Source organism: Candoia aspera, chromosome 6 (genome assembly GCF_035149785.1).
Source record: "Candoia aspera isolate rCanAsp1 chromosome 6, rCanAsp1.hap2, whole genome shotgun sequence".
NCBI classification, from domain to species: domain Eukaryota; kingdom Metazoa; phylum Chordata; class Lepidosauria; order Squamata; family Boidae; genus Candoia; species Candoia aspera.
The window spans coordinates 11,918,323-11,934,146 of record NC_086158.1 but is presented as its reverse complement, the minus strand read 5'-3'; the positions used below and the strand labels follow the sequence as shown (position 1 = coordinate 11,934,146).

Here is a 15,824-nt window from a genome sequence, read left to right as displayed (position 1 = left end):
CACCTTGTAAGCTCAACCCAAAGCAAATCAGATGGGCTCAATTCTTCAGCCATTTTGATTTTAAGTTGAAATTTATTCTGGGAAGGAAAAACTTTCTGGCTGATGCACTTTCTCGCAGACCCCAAGATTCCAGCACTGTACCTGATGTAGTAGGTACACTGTGGATGGACCCACAATTGAGTCTGGCAGCGGTGACCCGCAGCCAGACTCGTGCACAACAGCCAGACACTTCAATTTCACCCCGTCCGGGACATTTGCCAGTTCCCTCAGACTTGCAGCAACAGTTTCTTTCCCAATTGAAATCTGACACTTGGTTGCAAGCAAATTTACACACTGTTACTTTTGACCGTGATTTTGCTTGGAAAAACGATCGTCTCTATGTGCCTGAGACTTTGTGCAAAGACATCTTACTCCGTTGCCATGATGACAAACTGGCTGGACATTTTGGGTTTGTGAAAACACTCCACTTGGTTAGATGCCAATTCTGGTGGCCAACACTAAGGCGGGATGTTAAGGAGTATATTGCTTCCTGCCCTGTATGCGCTGGCTCAAAACGGAAGGTTGGTAAGCCCCAGGGGTTGCTCCAACCAGTGGCCAGTCCCTCTCACCCTTGGGAGGAGATCTCTATGGATTTTATCGTTGATTTACCTCCAAGCCAGAGGAAAACTGTGATTTGGGTTGTAAAGGACTTTTTCTCAAAACAAGCCCATTTCATTCCGTGCGCTTCCATTCCCTCAGCCCAGCAGCTCGCCCGCCTCTTCTTCGTACACGTGTACAGGTTCCATGGGAGCCCCTCCCGTTTGGTGACTGACAGAGGCACACAATTTACTTCCCAGTTTTGGCGGGCTTTTATGAAAGTGGTGGGCACCAAACAAGCACTCTCCACTGCGTCGCATCCTGAGACTGACGGATCTACAGAGGCACTTAATTCCACACTGGAGCAGTATCTGTGGGCTTTTGTTAACTATCAACAAGACAATTGGGTCGATCTCCTGCCCTTTGCTGAAGTCGCCTACAACAACGCAGTGCATCAGAGCACCGGTCAGGTGCCATTTCGCATTGTCTTGGGTCGGGATTTTGTGCCCATTCCAGAGCTGCCGCGACCACCATCTCCTCCTTCTTCCCCTGCAGACTGGGCAGCACATCTGGGGGACTCCTGGCCTAAAATCAAACAAGCTCTCGCCGATGCCCAAGCTGCTTATAAACGCCATGCTGACACCAGACGGGCACCTCAGCCACCCTTCAAAGTGGGGGATAAAGTTTACCTCTCTACAAAGTTTATTAAGCCTTTCCACCCGTCCAATCGCTGGCACCCACAACCCTCACCACCTGCTCCCATTATGATTGATGGGCAGCAACACTTTGAAGTCCAAGAGATTCTTGATTCTAGACGCCTTCGTTCTACTTTGCAATACCTGGTCCGGTGGAAACATTTCCCTCATCCTGAGTGGGTTGCTGCCCGCGATGTTAACTCCCCTGTTTTAATTACCCATTTTCATACTGCCTATCCTGATAAGCCTGCTTCTTAGTTTAGTTTCTTTAAGGGGGGCGGGGCGGTATGTCATGTTCATCGTTCCGATGGTCTGAATACATCATAACGTTTCTCATGTCAATTTCCGGATCCGTGTCTGTCATTTGCTGGGAGGAGAATTTCAGCCGTGCCGGGCTGTAATCTCCTAACTGTTACTGAGGAATGTGTGTTTGGGTTACTGCATGTGTTCAAGGTTACTTTCCCGGGCTGATGTGTAACGGTTACCAACACCTGGGAGGGGGTGGTTGCTATGGTGGGGCGAGGGGTGGGATCGGGTTTGAAGCGAGGGTTTTTAGTTTGTATTTGGCGCGCTTCTGCTCATTCTCAGCTTTCTTTGTATTTGCATACTATTCTCTCAATAAATCAGTTATCCTTAAGCACCTGCTTGTGAGACTGAGTCTGTCAGAATAGGCAACCATTACACCGATGTAAAGGAAAGGTGTTGAGTAGGACAACTGTTATAACTAAATTGCTTTAGAAAGTTCCAATTGATGTCCCATTTTACGAAGTTCTTACCAGTATATAACAATTTGACATTAAACAAAATATGTGATTACTTTGTGACTGGTCACATTACTGATCAATCTTTTGGCCATGTACATTGGCTGGCATTGGACAAACATGCCCAGCTATGTTCTCTAAAACCAAGAAATAGTGTTGGGGCACTTGCTAATGAGCCAACTGCAGAATTCCATGCCCAGATTATATTAAACCAGTAGTGCCATTCAATCCAAACTTAGTATCAGTTGAAAAATCAGAATACTGTTGTTGGGCTAAGGGAGGCACTCTGCTATAGAGCACTACTTGTCTCCAGAATGTGTTTTTCCTTCTCCACTCAACTCTGCTTGAGGCCAATATGACTTGTTTGTTAGCCTCTAGTGATAACACTACCTAACCAATCTTTGTATGCGTCTGCTTATTATGCCATGAAGATATGCAGCAAAGACAACACACTGCAGGTGGAGAACATGTGAGGACACAAGAGAACAACCTCCGAAACCCAAACCAAAGCAAAACATTCTCTATTTTTGCAGGAAAACATAAAAGGCCACTGCCCAGGAAAGTTTTTTTTTTAAGGACTTGGACACACTTTCTTTTAGACTCTCAAATAGCTAAAGTATAAGGACTCGGCACAATAGTGTGAAAATATGCTATATCCTTTAAAAAGTGAGATCATTGTTTAGCATTTTCATGTGGAACAGCACGTTTAAATTTTACTGAGAATGTATTATTTTTACTGAAATAAATTCCCTCCCCACAGGCACACAAACAAATAAATCTCCTCTCCTTATCACAGCTCCTTGCTTCTGGGCATCTTTTAAGAACAATGAAATTTAAAAAACCACAGTCACACAACCTTTACCAGACTAGGGGGAAGAAAAAGAATGATTGTTGGCAGGAATGGGTGTTAAAAGAAAGGAGTAGGCAAGCAGGCCACAGAGAGAGAAGGAAAGAGACAGTAGCAATCTAAATATCGGAGCAGGTTTTGAAAAAGAACATATGAATACCTGGATAAAACCAGCAGCTTTTAAGAAGCGTTTAAATATTGCATTATATTTAATTCTTCTGTTAATAAACCATTCCCAATAAAACATTCCATTCTTTTCTCCCCTTATTGTAATTTTCCGGTTCCACCAGCAAAACGAGAGAGAGAGAGAAGATAGATAGATAGATAGATAGATAGATAGATATTACAATTAAACTAACCCTAACTGTTGTAAATGTAAGGACCTGTTGTAAAGTTACTTTTTCAGTGCCATTGTAACTTCAAACAGTTGCTAAACAGGGCAGTCATTAAGCAAGAACTATCTGTAAAGCCAATTTTATATAAGACAAGTTCAAACACTAATTCACAAAGACCATTTAAACTGACGTACCATTGGTCGTGCATTGATAAGTAGAAGGTTTCCTCTTAGGAGCCTCCTATCACAGGAAGATGGTACTGAAATATAAAGAATAAAGAACAAGGTTTAATTTGCAACAATGAGGAGACCAACTGCTCAGAAAGATTTTCAAGAGTAAGGCTGACATTTAAAGATGCTGTCATAATTCATTAACCATCTATCTCACTAAAGCAAGGCTCCAAAGACTATGGCTTACTTTGCGATAACCACCAGCAAACCTCCCCCAAACAGCACTGCTAGATAAAGTTGTAAGAATCTCCAATGCATACTTATAAAGAATCATGCTCACAAAGCAAGAATTATATCCTCTAATCCCAAACTGTAGGCAGAAAATGAGACATGGGGAAGGGATGCGAGGGATTACAGTTTTAGTAAGCATGCAAGTCTGAGTGCGGGCAATACTTAGATGGAGGCCAGTTCAGGAGCTGTCATCTTGAATTCCACGTTGGAATCAACAAGAACTCTTCGTTATGCATAGTCATCTTTCTTAATATGGAACAATCAGGATGACGTTACAGTCTGAATCCATGGAGAGCACCTTTTTTTTTTGGTGCTAAAATGTCCAGAGCATCCTAAAACTGCCACTGAGATTCAGAACCAAAGACGCTGGTTGAGAAAAAAAGCAGAAATTCTATTGCAAACAGCAGCTTTGCTCTCACAAAAGACATCAGGTTTATATTTCTTTCTACGAATTTATAAGCTGTGTCAATTGAAAGAGCCATGTTTCAATGGAAAATAATAATGATGATGATGATGATATCCTAGCTAAACAACAGCACAGTCAGGTCTGTGGAGATATTGGGGGGTACTATCTCACAGGGTAATTGTGGCCACAGAAATGGCATGTCTCCAAGGTCTCCTAAGATGACATAATTTAACAACTAACCAGATGGACAGGTATAACTACAGAGAACATTCCTACAGATAGCTAAGCCTGGAGCCACAAAGGTTTCAGAGATGACAGCTAACACCTTGAATTATCTTACCCAATGAATTGCTGGATAACACTGCTGCCTTAGAGAAATGCAGCCCTCTGAAATATTCCCCACCCCATGGTTTTGGGAGATATACTCTGTGTGAGTGTGTGTTCATTCATTCATTCATTCATATACAGTATATTCTGGTGCTGTACTGAGTACATAAAGAATGTGGCCAAAAGGATGAAATATTAATCTATTTAATCTATTAAGCAAATACTTAAAACTCTTCCTCCAACAGTGGCCAACCATAAACTTTCAAGAGGTCCATAAGAAGTATGTCAGTGCCTTAACATCCAAGACAACAGACTTCCATATATAGTCACCATCACTGCCCATTTTTTAAAACTGAAATATTTAAAACCAATTAAAAGTAGTTTTCTTTCAAGAAAAAAAATACAACGCAATTTGCCATTAAGCTCAGCTGTGGAAAAATCAACTAAAATTGTAAATGAATTAACTTCAAAATATTTCCGAAGTTCACCAGTTCTAAAAGCATACTTCCTGTTTATTTTTAATGTTCAATTTCTTTTTCTTTTGTCTGTTCCCACACACTTAGCCATCAAATTCTGGTGGCTAATTATAGACCCTGGGGTTTTTATTTGGGAAGTACGAGACGACCGAGGAGGTGAGGATCACATCAGAGTTGAATGTGACTTAAAGACCCTATATGAGTTGAGCTCAAGTCCTTGTAATGCTTTTGTGCTATTTTCTTGGCAGCATAATGGAAGTGTCTTCACCCAGGATGTTTTGGTTTGCTTTGACATTCCAGCCCAGCCTAGAAACTCTGCAAACCCCAGGTGGTCCCCCATCACTAACCTGCTTAGTTTCAAAGTCAGCTACAAGTTATACCCAATGAGACTATATAGTACAATCATGTGCCAATAAATAAATGGTGTAGTTGGATGGTGGTCTGATACAGGTAGTCCTCACTGAACAAGTGCAGTTGGGACCAGCAACTCTGTCATAAACAATGTGGTCATTAAGTGAAACATCATGTGACCGTGCTGTGGTTGATGTCAATGACTGTGATTTGCGACTTAGTGCTGGCTTCCCCATTGACTTTGCTTGTTGGAAACTGGACGTGAAGGTTGCAAATGGCGATCCCATGAACACGGGATGCTTCAGCTGTCAGAAACGTGCAGCAGTGGCGAAGCACCCTAATCACAATCATGTACCCATGGAGACACTGCAACAGCCATAAGTTTGAGGACCAGTCATAAATCTACTTTTTCGACACTGTCGTAAGAGGCAGTTATTAACCAAGGACTACCTGTACAGGCAAGGGACGCGGTGGCGCTGCGGGTTAAACCGCTGAGCTGTCGATCGGAAGGTCGGCGGTTCGAAACCGCGCGGCGGGGTGAGCTCCCGTTGCTCGTCCCAGCTTCTGCACACCAAGCAGTTCGAAAACATGCAATGTGAGTAGATTAATTGGTATCGCTTCGGCGGGAAGGTAACGGCGTTCCGTGAGTCATGCTGGCCACATGACCCGGAAGTGTCTATGACAATGCCGGCTCCAAGGCTTTGAAACGGAGATGAGCACCGCCCCCTAGAGTCGGACACGACTGGACTTTACGTCAAGGGAAACCTTTACCTTTACCTTTACCTTTACCTGTACAGGCATCAAATCTACACATGCAGAATCCTTCCCTCATCTTTATACACTTCCTACTTTATCTTGACCTTATAAATTACTCTTTCAGCAGAGGAAAGGGGAAACATTGAATTGATTTCTTGTAACAGTAGGAAAGGAATGAATACAGAGAAATGACTACAGTATTAGCATTTCAGATAGTGGCCAATTCAGCATTCATACAGAATTATATTATCTGACAAGTGTTACTGACTTAATAGAAAATATCATGATCCTTTGTGCTAAGTGTATGCTAATTTATTTATTTATGCCAATTTACTCATTCAATTATTGAGGCACCCTAAGTAGTTGTGTTCAGCTTTAGCTGGAGAATACCCAGATGCTCATTACCTTAAAAAAAAAAAAGCTGCAATGTTATTTCACAATAAGAATTTCCATCAGCTAAAGCTACAAAGCCTCAGAGCATAAACTGAGGCCACATAGCAAAAGGTAGTGGCTGGGAAAACTGTTGACAATTGGTGTATCCCTGTAGGGAACAACCTACAATAGTATAACTTTGCCAAGATAAAAACAGCAAATCCTTCTCACAGTAACCACTATAATGCAATAAAGCAGGACCACAAAGCTGTTTACCTAAACAAGGCAGCAGGACATGAAACTACATTGTTCTCTGAACTTTTACAGCACCGAGGTGTAAGTCACTTCATACAATATCTATTAGGCATAAAACAAAAGTTTGTGAAACCAAGAGGACAATATTCTGTTCAGAAGTACTAGAGCACCAATGGACACATCTCCCATGGTGTCTGTAGGTTGAGTCATGGCAACTGGATTTCTTTCTTTTTGGTAGAAACGTTTCCCTGCTTGTCCAAGCAGCTTCTTCAGTAGACTGAAGAAGCTGCTTGGACAAGCAGAGACATGTTTCAACCAAAAAGGAAGAAATCCAGTTGCCATGACTCAACGTACAGACAATTCCACCTGGATGACTGAGAATCTTCATCGACATCTCCCATGGTGTTTTCAGCCTTCCTGAATCATCTGACTTGCAAACATTCTCTCTCCACACACACATGCGTGCACACAAACCAAAAATACATACATAAATGAAAGGCTGATATGATACAAGGAGACTAGACTGCCTAGTCTATCATATTTAATATTTAACGCAATCTGGTGGGATTTCGGCCATTTAAAAAACTGATGCGATTAATACCCCAAATCCACCAAATACATGAGTTTATCTGGGCAACTTACAAATTTGACTAATACACTGGCACTCACACAATCCTGATCTGCATCTAAAATGGTTGCAGAGCTCTGCTCTAAATGTCATGCTTAGTATCTTAGAATAATTTAGTTCAGCATCCTGAGAAAAACGTCTACCTTGTCCGATAGCAGGACTGAAGGCACAGTCCTTTTGCCAGTAAGTACGGGTAATCTATGTGTTATTCAGTACTTACATAATATTGATATGGCCAAAACAATGGTTTCAAAAGGCCTAATGGTGCAGTAGACTAGTCCTTTCTTCTCTTCCAAACTAGGAGATGGCAGGATATCAGAAGTACGATAGCGTCTGTTCTGGAGAGGTGACACAACCCCTGGAGCAGTGTTTCTCAACCTCGACAACTTTAAGATGTGTGGACATCAACTCCCAGAATTCCCCAGCCAGCCTTTAGCTTCCATGTACAATCCAAAAATGCTAGTTTTGATCTTTAGAGCTGTATGTGGACTTGACACCAGAGCACTTCCCCAAATGCCTTCCCTACCCAGTGTCGACCAACCTGGCTTAAACACCTCAGGATAACTTCTTGTGATACCTCCTCCCCATTTTTTGATGTATGTGGGTATGTACAGTAAGAGACTTGTAACTGTGCTTTTCCTGTGATGTTCCACACTTTGGAACTGTTTATGCTCCCCACCTGCCCATTCAGGCAATCTGGGCTGCCACCAGAGCCTTTCAGAGATGGGCTCATGACATCAGCCTGAACGATTATTCTGTGATTCTTTGCTTTTTACTCTTTGTATTTGTATTGTTTTACTGTTGATATTTTACTGTGGTACTACTGATGCGCGTAGTACAACCCTAGTCAATAAGCCAAAAAACTAAATAATTTAGAAAGAAAGTATGTTTCTAGTACAGATCCCAGTAAGACAGATGGAGGTTATTGGGTCAGGGACACCAGTAATTCTAAATACATAGTGCCTCGGATAAATCATGCAAGCATTCATGGTCCCCCTACATTAAATACTTTTTAGAAAGCTCGAGTTTTAAGGCGACATTACATAATATTGCAAGATTTGGGCCATTTTTCATTTACAAAATGTGTTTGAAGGACACCTTAAAAGATTGCCATCTCATAAGCATATGACAATTAATAATGAATGTGGTTTCTTGCAAGATTTGCAACACCCAAGGAGAAGAAAAATAAGTGGAAGAACAGCGGCAATCACATGCTTTTGTGCCTAACTACATGCTGGCAGGTGATAAATTTTAAACTAATATGAGGAACAATTTTGTCAATAAAGCAACATGTTTAACATGCTACCATCTACAAGCTATATGAAATATACTCTAGTTCACCCATGGATCATCACAGAAGAAGACAGGCAGTTGATCCTTACATATACACAAAACTGAACCTAAGGAAGCAGATGTTAGATCTTGCGACTTTTCCCCATATATAAGGATGAGCCTGCCAGAAGTCTTTCCATTTTACAAGGTTGCTGCAAAAGAAAATACAGCTTAGAATCATTTACATAAAGCTAGATGCTGTTATATTCTATTTCGTTCTTTCCTTGCTGTATACAAGCCACTTACTTCATTCTATTAAATTAGAGCCAAAGAATTCTCACTTTTCTGCAGTTTCTCAAAAGCTCTTTATAGAGAGCTTGAACAGTCAGACAGGTTGTACTGTGGCTGGCTAATCTACAGGGACCCAAGACATACAAAGCTGAACAGTGAATCCTAATAGCAGCTGAAGCCTGAGAAAATACCCAGATCTGAGATTTCCCTTTTTCTGTTTCCTATACAGGATGTTGAACAGATTAGGTGGTTTAATCACGTTGTGAAGGCTACCACAAAGACCAGGTTCACACAATACATGTAGCCAAGATCTAGCAGTGCATTAGCACCACATAAAGTGCATTTAGTTTTAACCATAGTTATTTAACTTCATTTGTGATTAAGTATATTAAGTGATTTGGCCATATTGTCACCATGATTCTAAGATCCCCAATGTGATACCTACATATACCCATGGAAGCCTCCCTGAATGGCCCCCAGACTCCCCGTCCCACTTCATTTTCAACTGTTCAAATATTTAGAAAGATAGGTGACATACTGCAAAACAAAGCACAACGTTCCATAATCATCTCTTTTTTTCCCCCAAGAATGTCCTTGGATTCAATAAGGGCCCCATATGTATTAGAAAATCCAGTCCAGAGGCATGGAGATGTTCCAGGTCCTGTTAGACAAGGAATGCCAGTTGGAGGGGTCCAGGGGGCTTGCCTTATCTGCTATGGTGCCCACCGTATGGAACATTCTCCCTCTGGAGGTTAGGATGGCTCCAACCTGCTGGTCTTCCATAAGACACTGGTTCTGTGCCTGGGTCTGTTGGCCCAAGTGTGTGAAGGGTCCCATCTCCTGGTGACTGTTGATTGTGATATCTTCCTTACCTGCTGCGTATTTTAATTTTTGTATTTGTTATTGGAATTGTTTTTAATTTATTTTAAGATTTGTTGAGATTGGCAGCCATATAAATTGCAGGAAAGGATAAGATAAGTAACAGTGGACAGTGGCTTCAATCCACACTTTATTTACTAATGTGTCTACTTCTTAAAAAAAGATACGGAACATCCTGCATGCTGGGGATGATGCTTAAGGGGGAAACCTATAAATTTGCCTTCGACGAAGCAGTATTTAATGGCACCCACTGCGCCAGCCATTTTGTGAATGGCCAGGCTCTAGCCAAACAATGTGTTTCTTTAAACTGGTACGACTTGCTCTCAAAGTGTTGAAAAAGTGGAAAGAACAGAAACATTGGGAAAGTGACATTGTAATGTCGGAGTTCCTGATTTTACGGGAAGTTTAAGCTGGGTGTAGAGCCAGTTTGGTGTGGTGGTCAAGCATCAAGGCTAGAAACCGAGAGACTAGAGATTTCTAGTCCCACCTTAGGCTGAAGACAGCTGGGTGACCTTGGGCCAGTCACTTTCTTTCAGCCCCAGGAAGCAGGCAATGGCAAACCACTTCTGAAAAACCTTGCCAAGAAAACTGCAGGGACTTGTCCAGGCAGTCTCCAAGAATCAGACACAATCGAACAGATTAAAAAAACAAAAAGCTAGGTATGGTCAAATTTGTATTTTGGAAAGAGCTCAATATAGGGGGGGGGAATGTTTAAAGATATTTAGAGATATTAAAAGCACAACTACCAAACATTCTGGGTGGGTGGGGATTGAAGGACAGCAGAAGAACCAATGTGGCTACACATAAAACTTAAGAGAAGATCTGAAAATTTGAAAAGATATATACAAGAAATAGAATGGAGGACAGGTCACCAAGCAAGAGTACTGGTAGCTAGCCCAGAAGTGTACAGATGGCACCAGGAAAATAAAACTCGGAACTAGTCGAGGTTTATGAATGTTGCCAAGTGGAACAAAAAATAGCTTTTCAGTTACGTTCAAAATCAAAAGAAAAGAATCCATATAGCAGCTGCTCCATGAAGACAACAAAGGGGAGGGAGGGAGGGAGGAAACTAAAGGGCTACTCTACTCCTATTTTAGCAGTGTCATCTCCAACAAGAAAGAATGTGTTCTCTACCAGGAAACTTAGAACAACAGGAGACCAACAGCGACACTGTCAGGGACTGCTTTTTTTCTAAGAATATGCATGACTTTCCAGTGCTCATCAACTGCACCCTAAGTTACTGAAATAACTCATAGGTTTGCTGTGTTTCTTGGCTTTTGTTAAACACAGGCTGCTATCCTCCAGGTATGTAGAGACTTCAAGAACCATTGCATCTCAGCTTGTGATCAGGTAACTCCCTCAATGAATTGCTGGAGTGTTAACAAAACTACTGTATCTCGATCTCAGCAAAGCATGTCCTGCATGTCTGTGAGGCGGTTAACTGTGAGCTGGCTGGCATGGCAATTACGGGTATAAATGTCAGACCGAAAAAGCAATCTGTCCGAGAGGCTTTATTTGGATTTCTGCGCTGAGCAGGGGTTTGGATTCAGTCACCTAAATGGCCGCTTCCATTGTATGATTCTAGGTTACATCAGCCTACTGGACCAGGCTATAATGGATTATTCAACTTTAATCCTTAGGAACATGTCTTACAAATGTAAATGTGACTTTTTTTCCTTATGACATTATATTATTTACAGAAGTGTTCCCTCATAATCCACAACGTGTGTAAAATTTCAGACTTTCTGGCTGACAGCTTTTTTGCATGTAGCTATTTAAAACTGTTTTAACTTTTCTCGCGATAGCAAGCATGGACCAGGGATTTTCCCAGATGTAACTGCTGAAAATTTCTTCCCTATTCTTTCCAGCTGACTGGTACAGGAGGAGGAAAAGAATTAGAAATCTATACTCTCCAAAGACACAAAAGGATTTCTATCAGAAGATCTGGGCACAATTCCTTTCCCTATTTTGTCTACCTAGGCTCATCTGATGCCCAGAAGAGACCTACTCACTTCTATTTACATTTCACTTTGGCACAGTGGTAAGGAAATAATGACCCTGAAAAAGTTGCTTGGTTACGGCTTTATGCATTCTCCACCAATGGTGATTTGGATTGGCGGCTGTGATTCAGAAGCCTCTGATTGGTCAGTTTCCCATCCCTAGAGCTAAGTCAGAATCCAATCCTCATTTGCAGGCAGCAAAATGGGAACAATGTTTTCATTATATTCAGAAGTGAAGAAACAGCTTTTAGTGACTGATATATTCCTTCTCTCTAGGATATTTTTCCAACCACGCTATTTTATCACAGAGAATGAAAGGAAATGGCACTTCATTTTCCTTCCGAATACTCCTGCTCAAAATAAGTTGTTCCGGCACCACCACCACCCCTTTTTTTGGGGGGTTTGTGTTAAATCCGGGCTGGTATCCCCCCGGTGTACTGAGAGTCCAATTCTTGGAATTCCCAGCTTAACTGAGAATTGATGACCAAAAATAATCATCTCTTATTCTTCTAGTCAACCCTACAGAAAGGCCATCCATCTAGACAGATAAAAGGTGATACATCTAGAATTACTGCTGTGAAGGTCAGCACTTGTAGTTTCACTGGATCCTTTGCCATACAAAGATATATGATTAGAGGAAAACAGTGGCACTGTTCACACGACACAACTGATCCTGCAATCCTCTTTTCTGACCAACCTATCTCCATTCAACAGTGGCATATAAATGCAGATGGCTTGATCATGGCAGCCGTTTTTTCAACCCTCCCAGCTGCCAAAAAGGAGGCTGCCCCTACCCTTACCTTGCCTCTTCCTGGCATCTGGATCCTCCACTGCTGCCACCAGCACCACCGATGGGATCACAAATTTAAAAAAAAAAATCAGGAACTGGGAGGTCATAAACAACCTCCACTGATTTCTGCTGCCTTTTAAACTACAGCATGGATGGGTGTGGTCTGCATGAAAGCTGAAACAGCTGCACAGATGGAATACCCCAAGAAGGCCAGTTTCCACGGAAAGAAAGCACTGCAAGGGAATGGAAAACTGACCCTTCAATAATACATTTTCACAAAATATAGAGGGAGTTAGTTGACATAGGCAAGGCTCAAAGAAAGGCTACACTTTTGGGGACAAAAAATAAACCACAGGATTAATTGGTTAGATTAGTTAACTGGAATTTGAAGTCTGGAGCTATTGAAGTCCTCATTGTGCTACAGCAGCTACAGCGGCTATAACTAAAACTCAAACCACCTCTAGAAGGTTCAAGAAGTTGGTTGAAACTAATCCTTCAAAAAACATCTTGGCTTCCATTTTTAGCTTTAAAATTACACGTGACGCTTTTCAAGGGACACCTGTTTTTACAAAATCCAGCTCCCTCCAGAAGTTTGTCACTGCAGCTCCCAGAATTCCTAAGCCAGTACCCCGACACACCGAATTCTTTCCAATGTGACACTTTTTGACTCCCTATGTAATTATACTTTATACTATGGTGGCCATCTTTGAATGTTGCCAATCTTTTTTTTCCAACTCAGTTAACATTATCTATAGTGATTATAATCTTAGACTAAGGATTTGGGAGATCCATCTTCAAGTCTACCCTTAGTTACAGAAACTCTAGCCCAACCATATTTTCTCAGCCCAACTTACTCCACGAATTTCTTGTGGGAAAATTGGAGGGAGTACTATGTATCCTGCCTTGAGTTCATAGAGGAAAGCTAAGATATAAATCTGTTAAGTCAATAAAGTATGTATCCCGATGTATATACCCACAGACTTTAAAAGCCATTTAGTTCTTCATCAATAAATTTAAAAATTAACAAGTGATTAGTGTACTGTGCCCTATAAATTTGTGATATATAAGCCCCCCTGCCCTGCCCTGCCCTGTCCTGCCCTGCTTTCAATTGCCACCCAGCAGCCCAATTCCTTAAAAATGCAATGCTGGTTTCTTCCTTATCCTGATTTTACCTCTTCTCCTTGTCCGGCCACATTCCAAAGAAACATACTAGAATTCTCAAACAGGTATTTTCTCTGAGTTTTGACCGTAGAGAGATGGAAAACCCTGGAGGATGGAGCAATGGAAGGAATCTTGAATAAGGTATTACATGGATTTGGAGTGGTAGTGGGGATTTAGTTAAGGATAACTTTTTTTATATAAATACAATGGATGTCCTCGAGCTGCTGTCACCAGAATTAAGAGCCAGGAGTTGTGAAGACCATATATGGAAACTAGCAAACAAAATGGGAAGCCAAGCAGAGGTTAGTATTCCTACCTCTCATATGTCAATGGCCAGAAGCAAATGATGTACTTATGGGAAGGCCCAGCTCATGCTCAAGAGTAGCAGTCTAAAAATGTAAAGAGCTAGAGATAGGAACGTAGTCCTGAGCATGGTGAAAGTCTTCTTTTCATTCTCATCTACAAAATCAAGTTATCTCCATCATTAGTCTGCATACTATTAACCATACGCTAGTCTGCATACTATTGTCAAGAACTGAGTACAAGAAATACAAACAGATCAGTGCCCACTCTTTCTGCCCCATCTTGCCAACTGGAGTTTAATCATTCTGTGGATACACAAGCAGTTATTCCCCTTTCTTCAAAAAAGGACACACACACACAATATCTAGTACCCATAACTATAAAAAAAAACCAGTGCCTGAATCTTAACATGTACATGTTCACTTGCAAAAAAGGGCATCTGAAATGTTTCAGTGGGACACCAATGATCTGTCTCCAATGCCTTGCAACCACTGGGAATGTGCGCCATTTAGGATGCATGGAAAATTCTTTGTTTCTTAAGGCTCTGTACAATACAAGCATTCAAACACAATGCTTCAACACCTTGCTTACTTTGTATCAGCCTTTTTTAATCTTGGATCACCCATACTGTATTTGATCATTAAATGGTCGAAACATGATCAACTGGCACAGGCTGAAAGTCTTACCTGCACACCAATACAGGAATGTTGTGAACATTACCTTCCTTCCATGTTCTTTCTCAGGGGAAATGAAAGTAGTTTCAGAGACAGGGAAGGGCACTGCAGAAGGGACAGGAACTCCATAGGTTGAATGAAGATCACATTAAGTTTATAAGCTAAATATGTTGAACGTAGAAGTAGCACTGTCAAGTAAGATTTAGGGTAGCTATTGTCTAGAAAATAAGATATCTTGGTCCTTACACTAATTTCACTGCTCAAGCTCTTTGGGTATTCCACAGTTCTTACTATTATTCCTCCTTAATAATAAACATACAAAACAGGCTCAGCTGTGGAAAGACAAGCCAATTTTCCAAAGTCAGATACAAACTTCGTTTGTTGTGAGTTGTTCTGAAAGATGGGCCAAAAAGAAAGAAAGAATATAAAGAATATAAAGAATATAAAGAATATAAATATTCCCAAATATGCTTAGAATAAAAGTAAAACAAATAGAACACTCAAGCAATTGGATATACATTGGCAAAGCTTTTGACAAAGTAACTCATGACAACCTGATTAGCAAGCCAATTAAATGTAGGCTGGACAGCATGACAATCAAGTGGAGATATAGAGGCGTAAGAATAGTACTCAGAGATGCTGGTCTATAGTCTAACTAGAGAGAAGGGTGCCACAAGGTTCGGCCCTGGGTTTCTCTATCCTTCAATTTTTTCTTAATTAATTGGAAAAAGAGGTGGGAGGAATGCTTGTCAACTTTGCAGATGACATAAAATTAAGTGGGATAACGAATACTCCAGAATGCGGAACTAAAATTCAAAACTATCTTGGTAAGCTAGAGAAATGGGCTAAAAATAATAGAATAAAATTTTAACACTGACAAATCCAAAATAGCTCATTCAAGAAACAAAACTGAACCACACAGTATAGGAGATGGATGTCTGGCTTGCTGAGAGTACCTGTGCAAAGATCTTTGAATAATTGTGGATTGCAAACAGAATTAGCAGTATCATGAAGCTTCAAAAAAGAACAAATGTAATTTTAAACTGCATCAACCGCAGTTTGCTTTCCAAATCATGGGAAGTAATAGTTTCCTTTAGTGAGGCTCTACCTCAAGTAAAGTGTCTAGTTCTGGAATCAAACTTTTAAGGATTCAGAGAAACTGGAAAACAGTTCAAGAAGGTCAGTGAGGAAGAACAGGGGACCACAAA

The 15,824-nt window shown here is 41.1% G+C and overlaps 1 protein-coding gene across 2 annotated transcripts in view; it reads right to left on the bottom strand.

Annotated features, from left to right (window-relative positions):
- The window catches only part of TBL1XR1 (TBL1X/Y related 1), a 206,060-nt gene that overhangs the window by 108,679 nt on the left and 81,557 nt on the right, over nt 1-15,824 (bottom strand). Inside the window, exons 1-2 of one of the 2 annotated variants that reach the window (XM_063306432.1) lie at nt 7,467-8,156; nt 3,409-3,473 (exon numbers count right to left, since the gene is read on the bottom strand). The gene's annotated coding sequence lies outside the window, so the exon portion shown is untranslated. Of the gene's footprint in view, nt 1-3,408; nt 3,474-7,466; nt 8,157-15,824 lie in introns of those variants that run through there. The other variant, XM_063306430.1, reaches the window with a different exon arrangement.